The 14,229-nt window shown below is 36.0% G+C and overlaps 1 non-coding gene across 1 annotated transcript; it reads left to right on the top strand.

Moving 5' to 3' along the window:
* The first annotated feature begins 4,068 nt into the window (after positions 1-4,068).
* LOC118192868 (U5 spliceosomal RNA) lies at positions 4,069-4,188 on the top strand. Its single transcript, XR_004758830.2, has one exon. It is a non-coding gene; the product is annotated as a U5 spliceosomal RNA (small nuclear RNA).
* The last annotated feature ends 10,041 nt before the right edge of the window (positions 4,189-14,229 follow it).

Below are 14,229 nucleotides of genomic sequence, written 5' to 3'. Positions count from 1 at the left end.
TAATAATAATAATAATAATAATATAGTGTGAAGTTTCCAGTCTCAGCAGTATATTATCCAAAATTTAACTATAAATCAGGCCATTTGCTAAATTCAATGGCATTCTCCATCGCAATTTTTTTAATGTTATTTCTAGTGAATAAAGGCAGTTAAATATATTATGCTACTAAATTAAAAATGTCTTATAAACATGAAGGAGTTAGCCTTTCTAACCTCTTTGGAATGGGATTACAAGTTTTACTATAAGAGGCGTATTCTTGTGTCATTCTTTTTTTTACTAACCGCGCCCCTTCTGCTAAATATTACAAAAAAAGTTAATGTTTGGAAGAACTAAACTCTTATGTATTATTAATTAAAGATTTTTTCACTGTTTTCCCTCACGCTTGCTTAAATTTTCTCAAAATATAAATCTGCGAGCCCTTTTCTATGAAAAAGGGCTATACTAAACTTTAGCGACACCTTAATTTAAAAACTAGCCTACTATGAGATGCGCTGTGTTTTGCATAAAATGTTTTGAATTTTCAATTGAAAACCCATTATGAATATTTTGTAAATTAAAAAAAAAAAAAAAAAAAAAAAAAAAAGCAGAATATATTTCTTTTTCTTTATTGCTTTTTATGTAGCGTTGAACGTACTTTTTGAAAATGGAAACTATATTTTAGTCCAAAAGACGTTAGTCCAGAAGGGCTATTAATTTTATTTTGGCATTTTGCGTAGACAACTTGAAATATCCGTTTCACATTTCAAATTGTTGCCACCAAATATGATCGCTCTGTGTTATATTTAAGTAAATTAAATCAAGAAGAAGCTGCGCAGATGTATGTTTCTTGCACTGTGATAAAACATCTTTACCTAGAGCCATCAAATTTTGAATAAACGTAATCCTCCACCGAATATGGGCATCTGGAAGCCCTAATTTGGAATTTGTTTTATCATCGATTTCATATTTTGTAATACCTTTAACTCTTTAACTGTCAAGTTATTTTGATGATTTGAGTACACAAATTGTCAAATTTTTTTATTGGAAAAATCAAATGTTTAGTACAAAATAAAATATACTTAAGTAGTTAAAAATTGATATTTTGAAGTACATGGGTAAAATTTTTGAAGTTTTGTAGCCACTGCATATTTGTTTGAGGCGGCTGCCACTCAATATGGCAGTTGTAAAGTTCGCTTCTAGTGCAGCATTATTTTCTAAAAATGGATTAAAAAAAAAAATATTTTCTGAAAAGTTGAAAAAAAAATAATAAATAAAAGTGAATATCTATTAGTAGTTCAGTAATTCAGTCTTGTGTGGTACAACTGGAAACATTTTTCCAAACACAAACCAACTCCACAATCACTACACCAGATTCGTGTTTCCTTCCTTACCTTTTCCCCTTTTCTATCTTTTTTCGAACAACACACTTTGCACTGTCTTGTAGGCTCACGTTTCACAGGAGAAGGAGGAATATGGGAAATAAAATGTCGTTCAGTAAGACGGGCAGGGTTATCTATTGTAGATGGTCTGCCAACATTCTTTTGCCCAGAAGCTGCATCATCATATTTATGTAAAAGCTCTTCTGCAACTTGGATTCGAAATTCTAAAAATGTAATACGTTTCCCAACTACACTTTTATAGAGCAAATATGAGTTCCAGAGTACCTTGTCTAGTAAATGTAAAAATATCTTTTTATGATATTATTTCTGACGTTTTCGGATTGTTGGATGAAAGGATATTTCCTACTCACAGCGATCTACACCACCCATAGTTAGACTATAGTCAGAAACAATCTTCGGCTTGAGTATATCTTCATTTTTTTAATTTTTGAGGCTGACCATGAAAACTGCTCGCAGAGTCGTTTTCAGCGCCCAGGGACAACTGAAGATTTCGCGCCCCCTACTGCTTGCTAAGGATGGAAAACATTTAATTCTAAAATGTCGTAACATCAGTTTGGCGCCCCTTGGATTCTGCGCCCGGCAACAGATGGCCTCCCTTACCTCCCTCTAGCTACGCCCCTGACTGCTCGTCAAACACACACCCTTCATCTTCGGTTGTGTGTGTATGTATTTAATTATGGCAAAGCACACTAGGGCTATCTGCCTAAGGGGAGGGATGCCTTCGTGGAGGACTTTCTAAGGTAAACTGGCTCGGATACACGTTACACATGCGGAAAACCACGAAAACACCCATGCAGCCAGCTCGTTCCCGGGATTCGAACCTCGGACCGAACTACCAGTGTTCAGCGACTTTACCGCTCGGCCGCTGGTGGGCCACCATCTTCGGTTGAAGAATCTAAATCATCTGTATAACGTTTCAAAGAGCTGGACGCCATTTTACAACAAAAAGATCACGTGCACTTTGAACCAAAGAACTTATAACCTCTAACCTTTGAAATCTTCAGTAAAGGTGCTGTCATCTATTGAATTGAGCGCACATTAACTTTTCCCGAGATACAGTGGGGTTTGACAAAGAGATGAAGCCGAAATAAACGTTTCCCGATATATATTCGGGTATAACAATACGATGCACTCAAAAAAAAATCACCCCGAGTAATCCTCGGGCGTGACATTTTCGAACACCAGTGCTGTCATGCCCGAGATAACTGTCATAATCTTGGGCATGACAGTTAAAATGTTAACGAATTTCTGATTAACAAACGCAACAATTTCAAAGCGAGCGATAGCTACGCTGTACGAGGAAACCATTTTTATCTCCAGTGCGCGAGATTGTTTTAAATGCGAAGAAAATTATATTTAATAAACAAAGGTAACACGCAAAACTTTAAAAAAACGCCCCTTTGGAGGTGTATGTAAAATCTGAAAGTTTTAAGTTTTATATTTTTACATTTCTCAACATGAGCTATAGATCTATACAGATACTAGTTTGGGATAATAAAGTTTGATAGGTTTCCAGTTAGTTCATCATCAATGCACTAGATGGCGGAACAATACAGGAACTGTAGTTTCAACTCTAGATGCTCCGCCCTTATTTCCCGCCTCGCATTAGAAATGCGTGTTCCCGCCAACGCAGAATTTCAGTTTGCTTCTTGATTTGAAAATAATCTATTTTTCTCACCTCAGCTCTAGTTATTTCACTCTGCAGGCGATGGCCTGATTAACTGGTAAAAGTACACTTTAAAATTTGATGAAGAAAATGGGCTTCCTTCAATCACTAAAAATGTTTCCAATTCAGAGCTCTGGAAGGTTTATCTTTTATGCATTCAATTAGAGGATGCGATCTAATTTTTCACTATTTTTTTTTTTATTAATTACAGAATTTGTAGAACATGCATTCGCATTTTCATAAGATTCGGACATAGAAACTTTACAGGTAGGCAAAAAAGAATTAAATTGAGCAGAATGAACTGGAATTTTTTTTCTCTGAATGATAGAATTATTTTGAAAAATGTCGTTAAGCCGTGGTCAGGGGTGGTGCAAAAAACTGGTACGAAATTTTATCGGATTAATCATTCTGTTTAGGTGATATTTGCCAGCATACATGAAAAAAGATAGTATCATATAAAAAAACTTATTCTTAAAACGTTTATTCCGTAAGGAAGTTGCATAATATGCGCCACTGGTAAAAGTAATTATCCTTAATATAGAGTTGTAAAAACATCCGATGGTTTAAATAATAGTATGTCAGGCCTTACCAGATTTCAGTCAGCTTATTAAAAGTAAGTTACTATGTTAATTGAAATTTACGATGTAAAAGTAAGTTAAGAAATTTATGAAAAATTCTTATGCTAAGGTTCTAGACGAGATTATGCTTCGAATATAAAATTGTCATTTATGACCAACAGCAGCTGCATTAATTTAAATTAAACAAATAACAAGCTCTCGTATAATTTTAGTAACATCCGTAAATAAATAAATTCAAACTTAAAAATGCAATACTTTTAGATAATGAATTCTTTTAAGACTTTTAGATAATGAAAGTGAGATAATGAATTCTTGACTATTTATTTGAAGAAATAGTTCTAAGAATGATTAACGTAAAAAAAAAAAACTAATATTTATAGCCACTATGTACCAGTTTTTTTACTGACAGAAGTAATCTTCAGGTTTCTTTCAAACTTCGCGTTTATGCTCAGGTTTCTCTTCAGCATTCGAGTTAATCTTTCGCCTTTTACTAAAGATTACCGTGGAGAGGAACATTACAATGAGCCTATACGAAATTTTTGGAATTCCGCCTAATGGTGGGGTATAACTAAAAAAAAGAACCTGACATGTGTAGTAACTGATTATGCGTAGAGTAAAATGTCTTGTTCGTCCTATTTTGCACATGATTAGTATTATGTAAATATACAGTGTCTCACAAAAGTGAAGGGACACTTGTGCTTTACAAAAGGAAACTGTAATAAAATAAATTAAAAAAGCATGTAAAAATTTTTTGTGGGTGTGTTTCATACTTAAATTTAGTAACAATTATGACTGAAATCTTATCTCAATTGAAAGTAATCCTAAATGATTTCCTGTATAGTGAAATCGCATCCTAGCAAAATAAAATCCATAAACATGAATTTCGCTAAGTAAATTCTAGGAAGTGATAGAAAAGAATCTGTAAGGAGTTAAATATATGAGTAGAATCTGAAACAACAACATAAAATTATTGCAAAGGGATAGAATAAACTAGTTCTTTAAAAAAAAAATGGAAATTGATAGTAAGCACTTTAGATTAAAAGGAGAAATAAAAATATAATTTAAATGGAATTAGATGACAAATTGAAATCAAAATACTGAGAAAAATTTAATTAACTAGTATTTCAAGAAATAGAATAAAATTAATGAACCTATAATTAATAAAAATTATAACCGAGCATTCAGCGAAAGTGAAGTAAGGAAGGGGCACACCTTGCCTGCGCGGAGCCAGGGATAAATCTCGTTAAGTCCCGTGGCGGAGCACGCTTTGGGAATCCCCCAGGGCTAAAGATACTTTGACATGGACCTTATAAGAGATAGACCAACGCCACCTTGGATAGACTAACCCAGTGGGCGGGGCGCGCGTCACTGACATGTCCGCAGGAAAGAGTAGGGACGATCTGGTTTACTTTAACACTGAAACCTATGGCGTTTGTATCACATAACTCTTTTTAATTATTAAATGTAATACGTTGTAGAGTGATGAGATTATGAAAGTCACAGTTTTTTTTTCAAATAGGATTTAATATATCTCATTAAAGCACTTTTTACTGCATTTCGCGCATTTTTTTCACGCATAATTCTTGGTAAAACGGTTAAAACTTTAAGCACAAAATTTATGAACTTAATTTTGCGTGCAAATAACGTAAAATTAAATAAGATTGATAGTACGTGATGCTTATAAAAAATAAATAAGGTAAAATTAAACGAGATCTAATAACTTTTTTTAAAAAAATTTAATGACCATTTTCAGGCAGCGATTTTCAAATATTACAAAAAAGTTATTTATTTGATTATATCCTCATTAAATTATTAACATTAAAGTGGAATATTTATTTTAGTAATTTATAAAATTCGGAGCATAAAATTTTCTGAGTGTAATGAAGGGGGGGAAAAAAGGTAAAATAAAATCTAGAAGCATTAAGGTATTATATTACGCCCAAAAGGAAGCTTTTTTTAACCTTTGTGTGTTACCTATATTTATTGAATATCATGTTCTTTGCCCGTAAACCACATACATTTGAAAACAGCACATCTTTAGAATTTCCGCACTGGAGATAAAAATGTTATTTTCCGTACAGTGCTCGCTGTGAACTCGTTGAGTTTGTTAATCAAAAATTCGTTAAAGTTTTACAAAATATGAAATAGATTAAAACAAATTCGAAATTCGGCCTCCAGATGCACATGTTCGGGTGGAGGATTACATTATTCAAAATTTGATGACTCTAGATACCGGCGGTTTTGTCACAGTGCGAGAAACATACATGTATTCATGCAGATTCTTCATTATTTAATTTCTTTAAATATAAAACAGGGCGATAATATTTGGTAACAAAAATTTTCAAGGAGACACGGACATTTATAGTGAAACAGCGCAAAATGCCGCTTCGAGCTAATAAATTAAATTAACAGTAAATAAAAAAATCTTATGCAGAACTACAAATAAATTTAAAAAATAATTACTATAAAATACAAGCAAAATTAATTATTACTGTTAAATACAATTTTAATATTAAAATTAAATGTATAAAAATTAAGGATTCAAAGTGTTTATCACTATGATGTATTATGAAATATAATTGAAATAAAATTCCTTTATAGAAATTGTGCTATAATACTTATATATAATGTTTTCACAATTTAGAATTTTAAACAAAACTCAAAAATTCGTTATTAAATATTTTAATATTTTTTACTTATTTACACCAATAAAAATTGCAAGAGATTATTGCTTGTTTGAAATTTCTATTAGTTCAGATTTAAAATATTATTTTCTAAAAGAAGTAGCTACAAATTTCCTTACAGCATAGGAAAAGCTAAAAAAATATCTAGCCCTGAAAGCATGCAGTAGCTTTATAATTATTTGGAACGCTAATTATGCTTGATAAATATGCTAAATTTTTAAAAATCAATTTCAGTTTCAAAAATAAAAATACAGAGAAATTCTAATTTGTGAAATGAGGCGCTACAACCAGCTTTTTCTTGACAATTATACACACTGCAACAGGCAACCACTGTTAAATTTCTGCAAGTCGTCCCTACTCCTCCGGATGTGATCAAGGTGACAGCCGGAAACGTGGCAGACGAGGGAGAAGACCCATTTGTGTTGGTCAATTACTTTAATAAGGATATGTACTTTGATGCTTTAGTTGCCTTCATGGTGTTCAGCAGGTATTTACCCTGCTCTTACCAGAGCTTATCACCGAATCCCACTAGGGTCCTCTCACATAACGGCTCTTCATGATTGTTTCACCATAAAGATGTGAACACTTGAGATTAATAAGATGTGACACGTTGTCTCTGCAGACTCGTTGGCGGTGAGAGGGGTCAAGTCCAATCAGGAGCCAAAAAATAGTAATTTGCATCCTACTACGCAAACGTCAAAGGTAGTAAAGTCCTGAGTATGCTTTTCAATACAGTTAATTTGAGTAAAATACTCCTAGCATGTGGGCTGGGCGGAACACATACTAGGATTGATAACAGAATTTGAAGAACATGCATTCACATTTTCATAAGATTCGCACATGGAAACTGTACAGGTAGGCAGAAAAGAATTGAATTGAACAGAATGAACAGGAATTTTTTTTTTTTTTTTTTTTGCCTGAATGATAGAATTATTTTGAAAAAGGTCGTTAAGGCGTGGTCTTAAAAAGGTCAATCTGCTGCTGATGTCTTGGCTCTGCATTTTCTGACTTTCGTGAAGAAATGCTGTGTAGGGCCTGATATTCCTGTCCTCGTCCAGTATTTTATAGGCAAAAATGTCCGAAAAGCAGGCTGACGTATTTCTGATGACCTTGTAATAAAATTTTGAATTTAGGCTGTGCAGAAACCCGGAGATAGCTCAACTTTCAGGTCATCGTGAAGAATTTTATTTCGTACATAGTACGGGGCTCCAGTGATAATCCTGAGAATCTTATTTTGTATCATCTGCAGAGACTGGATATCCTTGTAGCTGGCATTTGTCCATCCTTTTAGCTGGCTAAGGAGATAAGACACATGGAGATGTTCTTGCTGCCAAGTTGAAACCAAAAATGGTGGAAAACATGGCCTTAATAGGCGTGGCTTAAAAAAAGTAATGCGCATGTGCGAGCTTCTTTAGACAATGACACTGAGTCTAAACAAAGCCAACTAGATATCTAGTTGGCCTTGGTCTAAAGTGCTTGCCTAGGTACTTTATGATACCTATAAAGGGAAGCTAGTACATGTTGCCAATTTTGATATATAAATAGATGAATTCAGGAAAAGAGTTTCCTATGTCTGCTGTTTATTAATATCGAGAAAAAATTTTTTCATTTGTAAAATTTAATGTTATTTTTCATAGTAATTTTTTAAATGCCATTCACAAATGATAAAGTTAACTAAATACATTATATTTTTACACTTAAAAACATAATGGAGGTGCTCCTCACTACCAGGATATACGACAATAAATCTGGCAATCAGAACCGTCTATCTGTGGTAATTTTTATTGACCACGCCTCTTCATTCAGATGTTACTAAAATTCTTAGCATTGAAAGAACTAAACTTCTATATAATATTAATTAAGATCTTTATCACTGTTTTCACTACTACCGGAATTTCAGCTGTAATGAAATCTAAATCTGCCAGCTCTGTAATTCCTAGTTAGAGACCATAACTTCCAACTTTAGCACCACCTATCATGCACTAAGCCCCGCTTATCATGAGCAGTCGAGGGTCGCCTCCAAAGAAAAAAACACACCCAAAAGGAATAGCACTCCTATTTCCAACAGATGGCGCGCGCGGCGATATGTTATGCTTTTCATGTCATTAATGCTGACATCAATGACATTACACGTCGGCTTAATTCTTTTTCGATCGTCTGTTTTTGTGTACATATTTTTTTTTGTGTCGACATGTAAGAATTATCAAAAATAAAAGTGTTTTCTACAAAAATTAGGCTTCAAATAGTGTTTGATGACTTTCTACCTCTTAAAACTTGCCTCGGGAAAAAAAAAAAAAAAAAAAAAAAAAAAAAAAAAAAAACCTTTGAAAGAAAAAAAGGTAAGTGAAATCTTTTTTCTTAATTTAGAATTTTGAATTGAAAATTGTTATAGTTTTTGAACATGACATCTCTACCGAGACACTGAGTTTAATTAATTAATTTTAAACCGAATAATTAATAATACTGAAATCGAAACTAGGAATAATTTTGAAATAACTTGAATGTCGAGCTTGTGTTTATTTTATCATTGTGAAAAATTGAAGTAAACATTTCGAATTTATAGGTGAGTTGATAAGGTGATTTGACATTGATAAAGTGAATTGTGTTTTGCATACATTCGAATAAATTGATTTTTACTGAAAATTTTTATCTTTTGAACCTAATTTGAATTTACAGTATTCTGGAAATTCACATATGTTTTAAAATAATAATTATATTAATATCATGTAAGTTATTAAAAGGGAAGCGCAAATCACTGAGAACTGTCCCTAAGTTAGTTAATAGCTGGCTTAAAGGTTTTAGAACCTGAGTTATCAACACAGAATTAAATGCTAGATGAGCTTATAGAAATTCTCTCCATTAAATTTGAGCCTCTACCCTTAGTGAATCAACAGCTTAAGCCACTTTTGAAGCCTGGGAAATCTGATATCGAATTTGAAACTGCACAAGTATATATAGAAAAGGTATTGCTTTGGCAATTTCGTGCGAAGGAAAAAAAATCGAAGAATTTTCGAAAGCTGAAGTCATCACAACCTACGGGCCCCTCGATTAGAAAAAAATTCTAACTCTGATAGCATTCATATTAAAGTTCCAAAATACTATATTCCTTGATTCTGTTCCATTTTGAGATGACGGTTGAAAATGGCTTAACTTTCGGAATGATTTCAAAACGATAAACTATACGATTATTAATATTGCTTGTGATTTATTTTGCTTACAATAAGTTTTTCTTTTACGGAAACGAATAAATGATTTATTAAACACTTAGATGAAATAAGAAGTTATGCACATCACGTAGTGAGGTTTCTCTTCTGTATTCAATATGCCTTATAATATAGACAAGTATAGGTTCTTTTTCGTGCAACTTTTCCTAAAAACATACGAAGTTTCTCTCCTGTGTTGATCAGTATTGTTACGAATTTTGTATACATGTAATTTTAGAGAAATTGTTGGTGACACTAGTATCTTTCTTATAATGGCCACAAGATCCGTCGATTCACAATCTCGGAACTTCTGCGACAATTTTCGAACATTTCCTCGGACTATTTTGTACGAAATAATCGTCAGAAAATTAGGCTACCAGAACCAGAAGTTCTGGGCTCGATGAGTACCGAAAATTCTCCCGAAGATCCACAAAATAAATCACCTTATTAACTCACCTATAAATTCGAAATGTTTACTTCAATTTTTCACAATGATAAAATAAACACAAGCTCGACATTCAAGTTATTTCAAAATTATTCCTAGTTTCGATTTCAGTATTATTAATTATTCGGTTTAAAATTAATTAATTAAACTCAGTGTCTCGGTAGAGATGTCATGTTCAAAAACTATAACAATTTTCAATTCAAAATTCTAAATTAAGAAAAAATATTTCACTTACCTTTTTTCTTTCAAAGGTTTTTTTTTTTTTTTTTTTTTTTTCCCGAGGCAAGTTTTAAGAGGTAGAAAGTGGAATGGTCGCTGCCTTAGAATTTTTTATCCGATACCATACCATATGGAAGGGGAAGAAATTTTGAACTGAACAGTGACTGACGAGGAGACTTTGGTAGTGCATGTGAATGCTGAATCAAAGCAACAGTGAATTGCATGGCAACAACAGTCAATGGAGGAGTCAGTCCCGGCTGAGGAAAGCCCGTCGAAATTATCATGGAGGAAAGTTATGGTCAGCGTGTTCAAAGCTCGTTGCCTAGGCAAACAGTTATTCAAAGCAGCGAGGAGAGCGCTGAAACCGGTACTCCCCCCCCCCAGCAATAGCTCGTCCGAAGGGTCGAAAAAGAGAATTCCATACTTTTTTGTCGACCCTAAGGACTTTGAATTCCTGACTTCGCTTGTGCAGTCTGAAGTTCCCACAGCCATCTGCCGTATGAAAGGGAAATATCTCAGAATTGAAATGCAGAATGAGAATGATTACCGCTCGGTCGCCCAAATTCTAACTAATCAGGGGGCCGAGTACAAATCTTTTAATCTCAAGCAGGATCGCCCTGTAAAGGCCATGCTCAGAGGACTGCCAAGCAATGCAAAACCAGAAAAAATTAAAACTGAACTCCAATTATTAGGATATTCTGTGATTAGCGTCACACAACTTAGAAGGCACAAAACCCGTTATCCGATGCCCTTGTTCCTGATACAATTAAACCCCTCGTTAAATGTCTATGACATTTTCGAGGAAACTCTTATGTTTGGAGTGGAAATAAAAGTCGAAAAACATCACGGCAAAAAAGGACCAAGTCAGTGTTGGCGCTGCCAAGGATACTTCCACAGTTCGGCAGTGTGTACGCTGCCCATCAAATGTCTACGGTGCGCTGGCCCGCATTTTGCGTACCAGTGTACCAAAGATCCAGAAGAGGCGAACACCTGTGCGAACTGCCTTGGTCAGCATGCGGCCAACTGGTTCCACTGTCCTAGGAATCCAATGAACAAGGGCAAAAACCCCACTATTCGTAAGGATAACGGGAAACCAAAATTTGTACCGGCGCCAGCCAAACCTCTCCTTAGTGGTACAGATCCCCTATTTAGCGAAATCGCTTCCGGTCGAAAAAATCCCGGACTTAACACGATTCCTGAGCAGAAGCAAGTCCAGAAGCAAGCCCCGGCACTGCGACCTGCATCACAGCCAGCACCACCGGCCCAGGCTCTAGCCCCAACTCCTGAGGACTACAGCTGCACCGACACTCTCCGTTGCGTATTCCAGATCTCATCTGAGTTCGGAACCGACCACAAAACCTTACTACAAGCCTTCAGAAATGCCCTGCCTCAGCTACGGACAGTCTCCACCGGACCTGAGCGAGCATTTTTTATCTACGAGGCCTACGTTGGACTCCTCAACTAAACCAGCACGTTCAACGATCCAAATAGAGATGAAGAGCTACTGATTTCGTTCTGGAATGCCAACGGAATTAAGAACAAGATCCACGAAGTCCGGGATTTTATTAATGAGCACCACATGGACCTCTTCCTCGTTCAGGAGACACATCTGGTTGAGGGACTTAGCGCGAACATCGCGAATTATTTCTGCTACCGAAATGATAGAGAGGTATGCATCAGTGACACTGTTCATGCTAGTGGCGGTACTAGCATATATGTAAAACGCTCATTAAAGCATTCTAGAATACCCACGCCACCACTGGAGGCCCTAGAAGCGACAATTATTCAAATTCATATTCAAAATTCCCCCCCAATAGCAGTAGCGTCCTGCTATATGCCTCCGAGACAGGGACCTTCATTTCTCTCTGATCTCAGAAAATTAAGTGGTGTAGCAAATAACCTGATTATCGCAGGAGACTTAAATGCTCGTCATAGAAGTTGGGATTGTGTCACTGCCAACAACTATGGCGATAAACTCAAAATTTGGGCTCAGGACGCCCGTATCCAAATTATAGCGCCGAACTCACCTACCCACTACCAGTTTCCTGGGGGGTTAGGTGCTCCTTCCATTATTGATTTGGCTTTATTTAAAAATATTCCATTAGATTATTCGATCAAAGTGATTCCGGAATTGTCCTCTGACCATTATCCGGTTCACCTCACCCTTAAAACTACGAAAATCAATCAAAATTTACCGGCGCAAGTCTCGACTAACTGGGACAACTTTCGGTTTGTTTTGGAAAATGGTATTCTCCCCCCTATCAAAATTAACGATAATCAGGAGGTTGACTTAGCCATTGACAGGCTCAACCAAACCCTGGGAAGTGCATTCACGGCTGCTTCCAAACCCAAATTCAGGCCTAATCACTATAAATTACCTGACTTCATTAAGGATAAAATCAAAATTAAAAACCGTCTTCGCAGAGATTGGCAAAACACACGTTTAGAATCCTTTCGAGTACAGCTGCGAAGAATCCAGAATGAGATCAAGTCTGACATTAAAAAGTATGCAGATGATAAATACTCAAATTATCTTAAGTCCTTAAAGACTTCTGACAATAGCCTTTGGGTTGCTAGCGCACGGCTTCGCAAACCTAAACATGACATTCCCCCCCCTAATGGGCACGGTCAATGACCGGTTGGCATTAACAGATACTGAGAAGGCTGAACGCATAGCGGACAGTCTTCAAACACAATTCTCATTAAACACTGGACTCATGTTCGATACCTGTGCAACGCACACGCATGAAGTCCAACACCAAGTTGAAGAATTTCTCTCCTCAGATACACATTCTGAGGAACCCATCACCACAACCATGACTGAGATTTCTGCAATTGTCAAAAATCTCACCCCTGCAAAAGCACCTGGCCTTGATAGGATTTCTAATTGCATGATTAAAAATTTGCCTATTAAATTCATATTTTACCTAGCAGTTTTGATTAACTCAATGCTAAGGTTAAAATATTATCCTAATAGCTGGAAGAATGCTTTAGTCATTCCTATTCTAAAACCTGGAATGGACCCAAAGGTCCCTCAAAATTACAGACCGATCAGCCTCCTGTCTTAGTAAAATCTACGAAGCTATACTGCTTAGATACCTGAATGATTTCTGCCGAAACCGAAATATTATTATTCCTCAACAATTCGGTTTTCGCGCAAAACACTCAACTCAGACCCAGCTACTGAGGGTAGTAGAAATCATTCACACAGGATCTCGCAGTGGAAAGCCTACAACTATAGTCTATTTAGACGTAGCAAAGGCTTTCGACAGGTGTTGGCATATCGGAATTTTATTCAAGCTCATGCGACTTGAAATTTCGGCTAATTTCGTGCACATAATGCACTCTTACCTCAATAATCGTACCTTTTCTGTCAAAGTTAAATATTCTGTTTCTTCTCCTCGGCCTATCCTGGCGGGGGTGCCTCAGGGAGGAATTCTTAGCGCTACGCTCTTCAACTTGTATGTAAATGACATACCACAATCACCAAGTGTCGATCTAGCCCTTTACGCAGACGACACAGCCATCATTTCTCAGCACCCAACACTTAACGCCACTCTCAATCACCTACAACTTTATTTAACAGACTTGGAGTCCTGGCTCATTACCTGGAAAATCAAAATTAACGTCGCAAAAAGTGCCGCCACCGTTTTCTTTTCCAGAAAGAGGAACGTCCATAGTCAACTCCCACCACTCAGGTTATTTGAAGAGGAGATACCCTGGGTGGATTCCTATAAATATCTGGGAGTATATCTAGATGCGAAGCTGCTCTGGAGTACCCATATCAACTATACAATAGCCAAAGCAAGAACTGTCAGAACCCAACTAATGTCACTTATCAACCGAACCAGCAACCTCTCTCTCAACAACAAGATCCTCCTTTATCGCAGTACCATCCTTCCCATCCTCACCTATGCAGCTATCATCTGGTCAACCGCAGCCAACAGCCACCTAAAGAAACTCCAAGTATTCCAGAGCGTCACGCTTCGCATACTCACCAATGCTCATTATTTCGTCCGGAATGAAGTGCTCCATAACGATCTCAAAATTTTAC

This window comes from Stegodyphus dumicola, chromosome 11, assembly GCF_044657685.1.
Source record: "Stegodyphus dumicola isolate Sdum_Otavi_A_Nest chromosome 11, ASM4465768v1".
NCBI classification, from domain to species: domain Eukaryota; kingdom Metazoa; phylum Arthropoda; class Arachnida; order Araneae; family Eresidae; genus Stegodyphus; species Stegodyphus dumicola.
The sequence above is the reverse complement of the archived record's forward strand: the minus strand, read 5'-3'. Positions and strand labels throughout refer to the sequence as shown.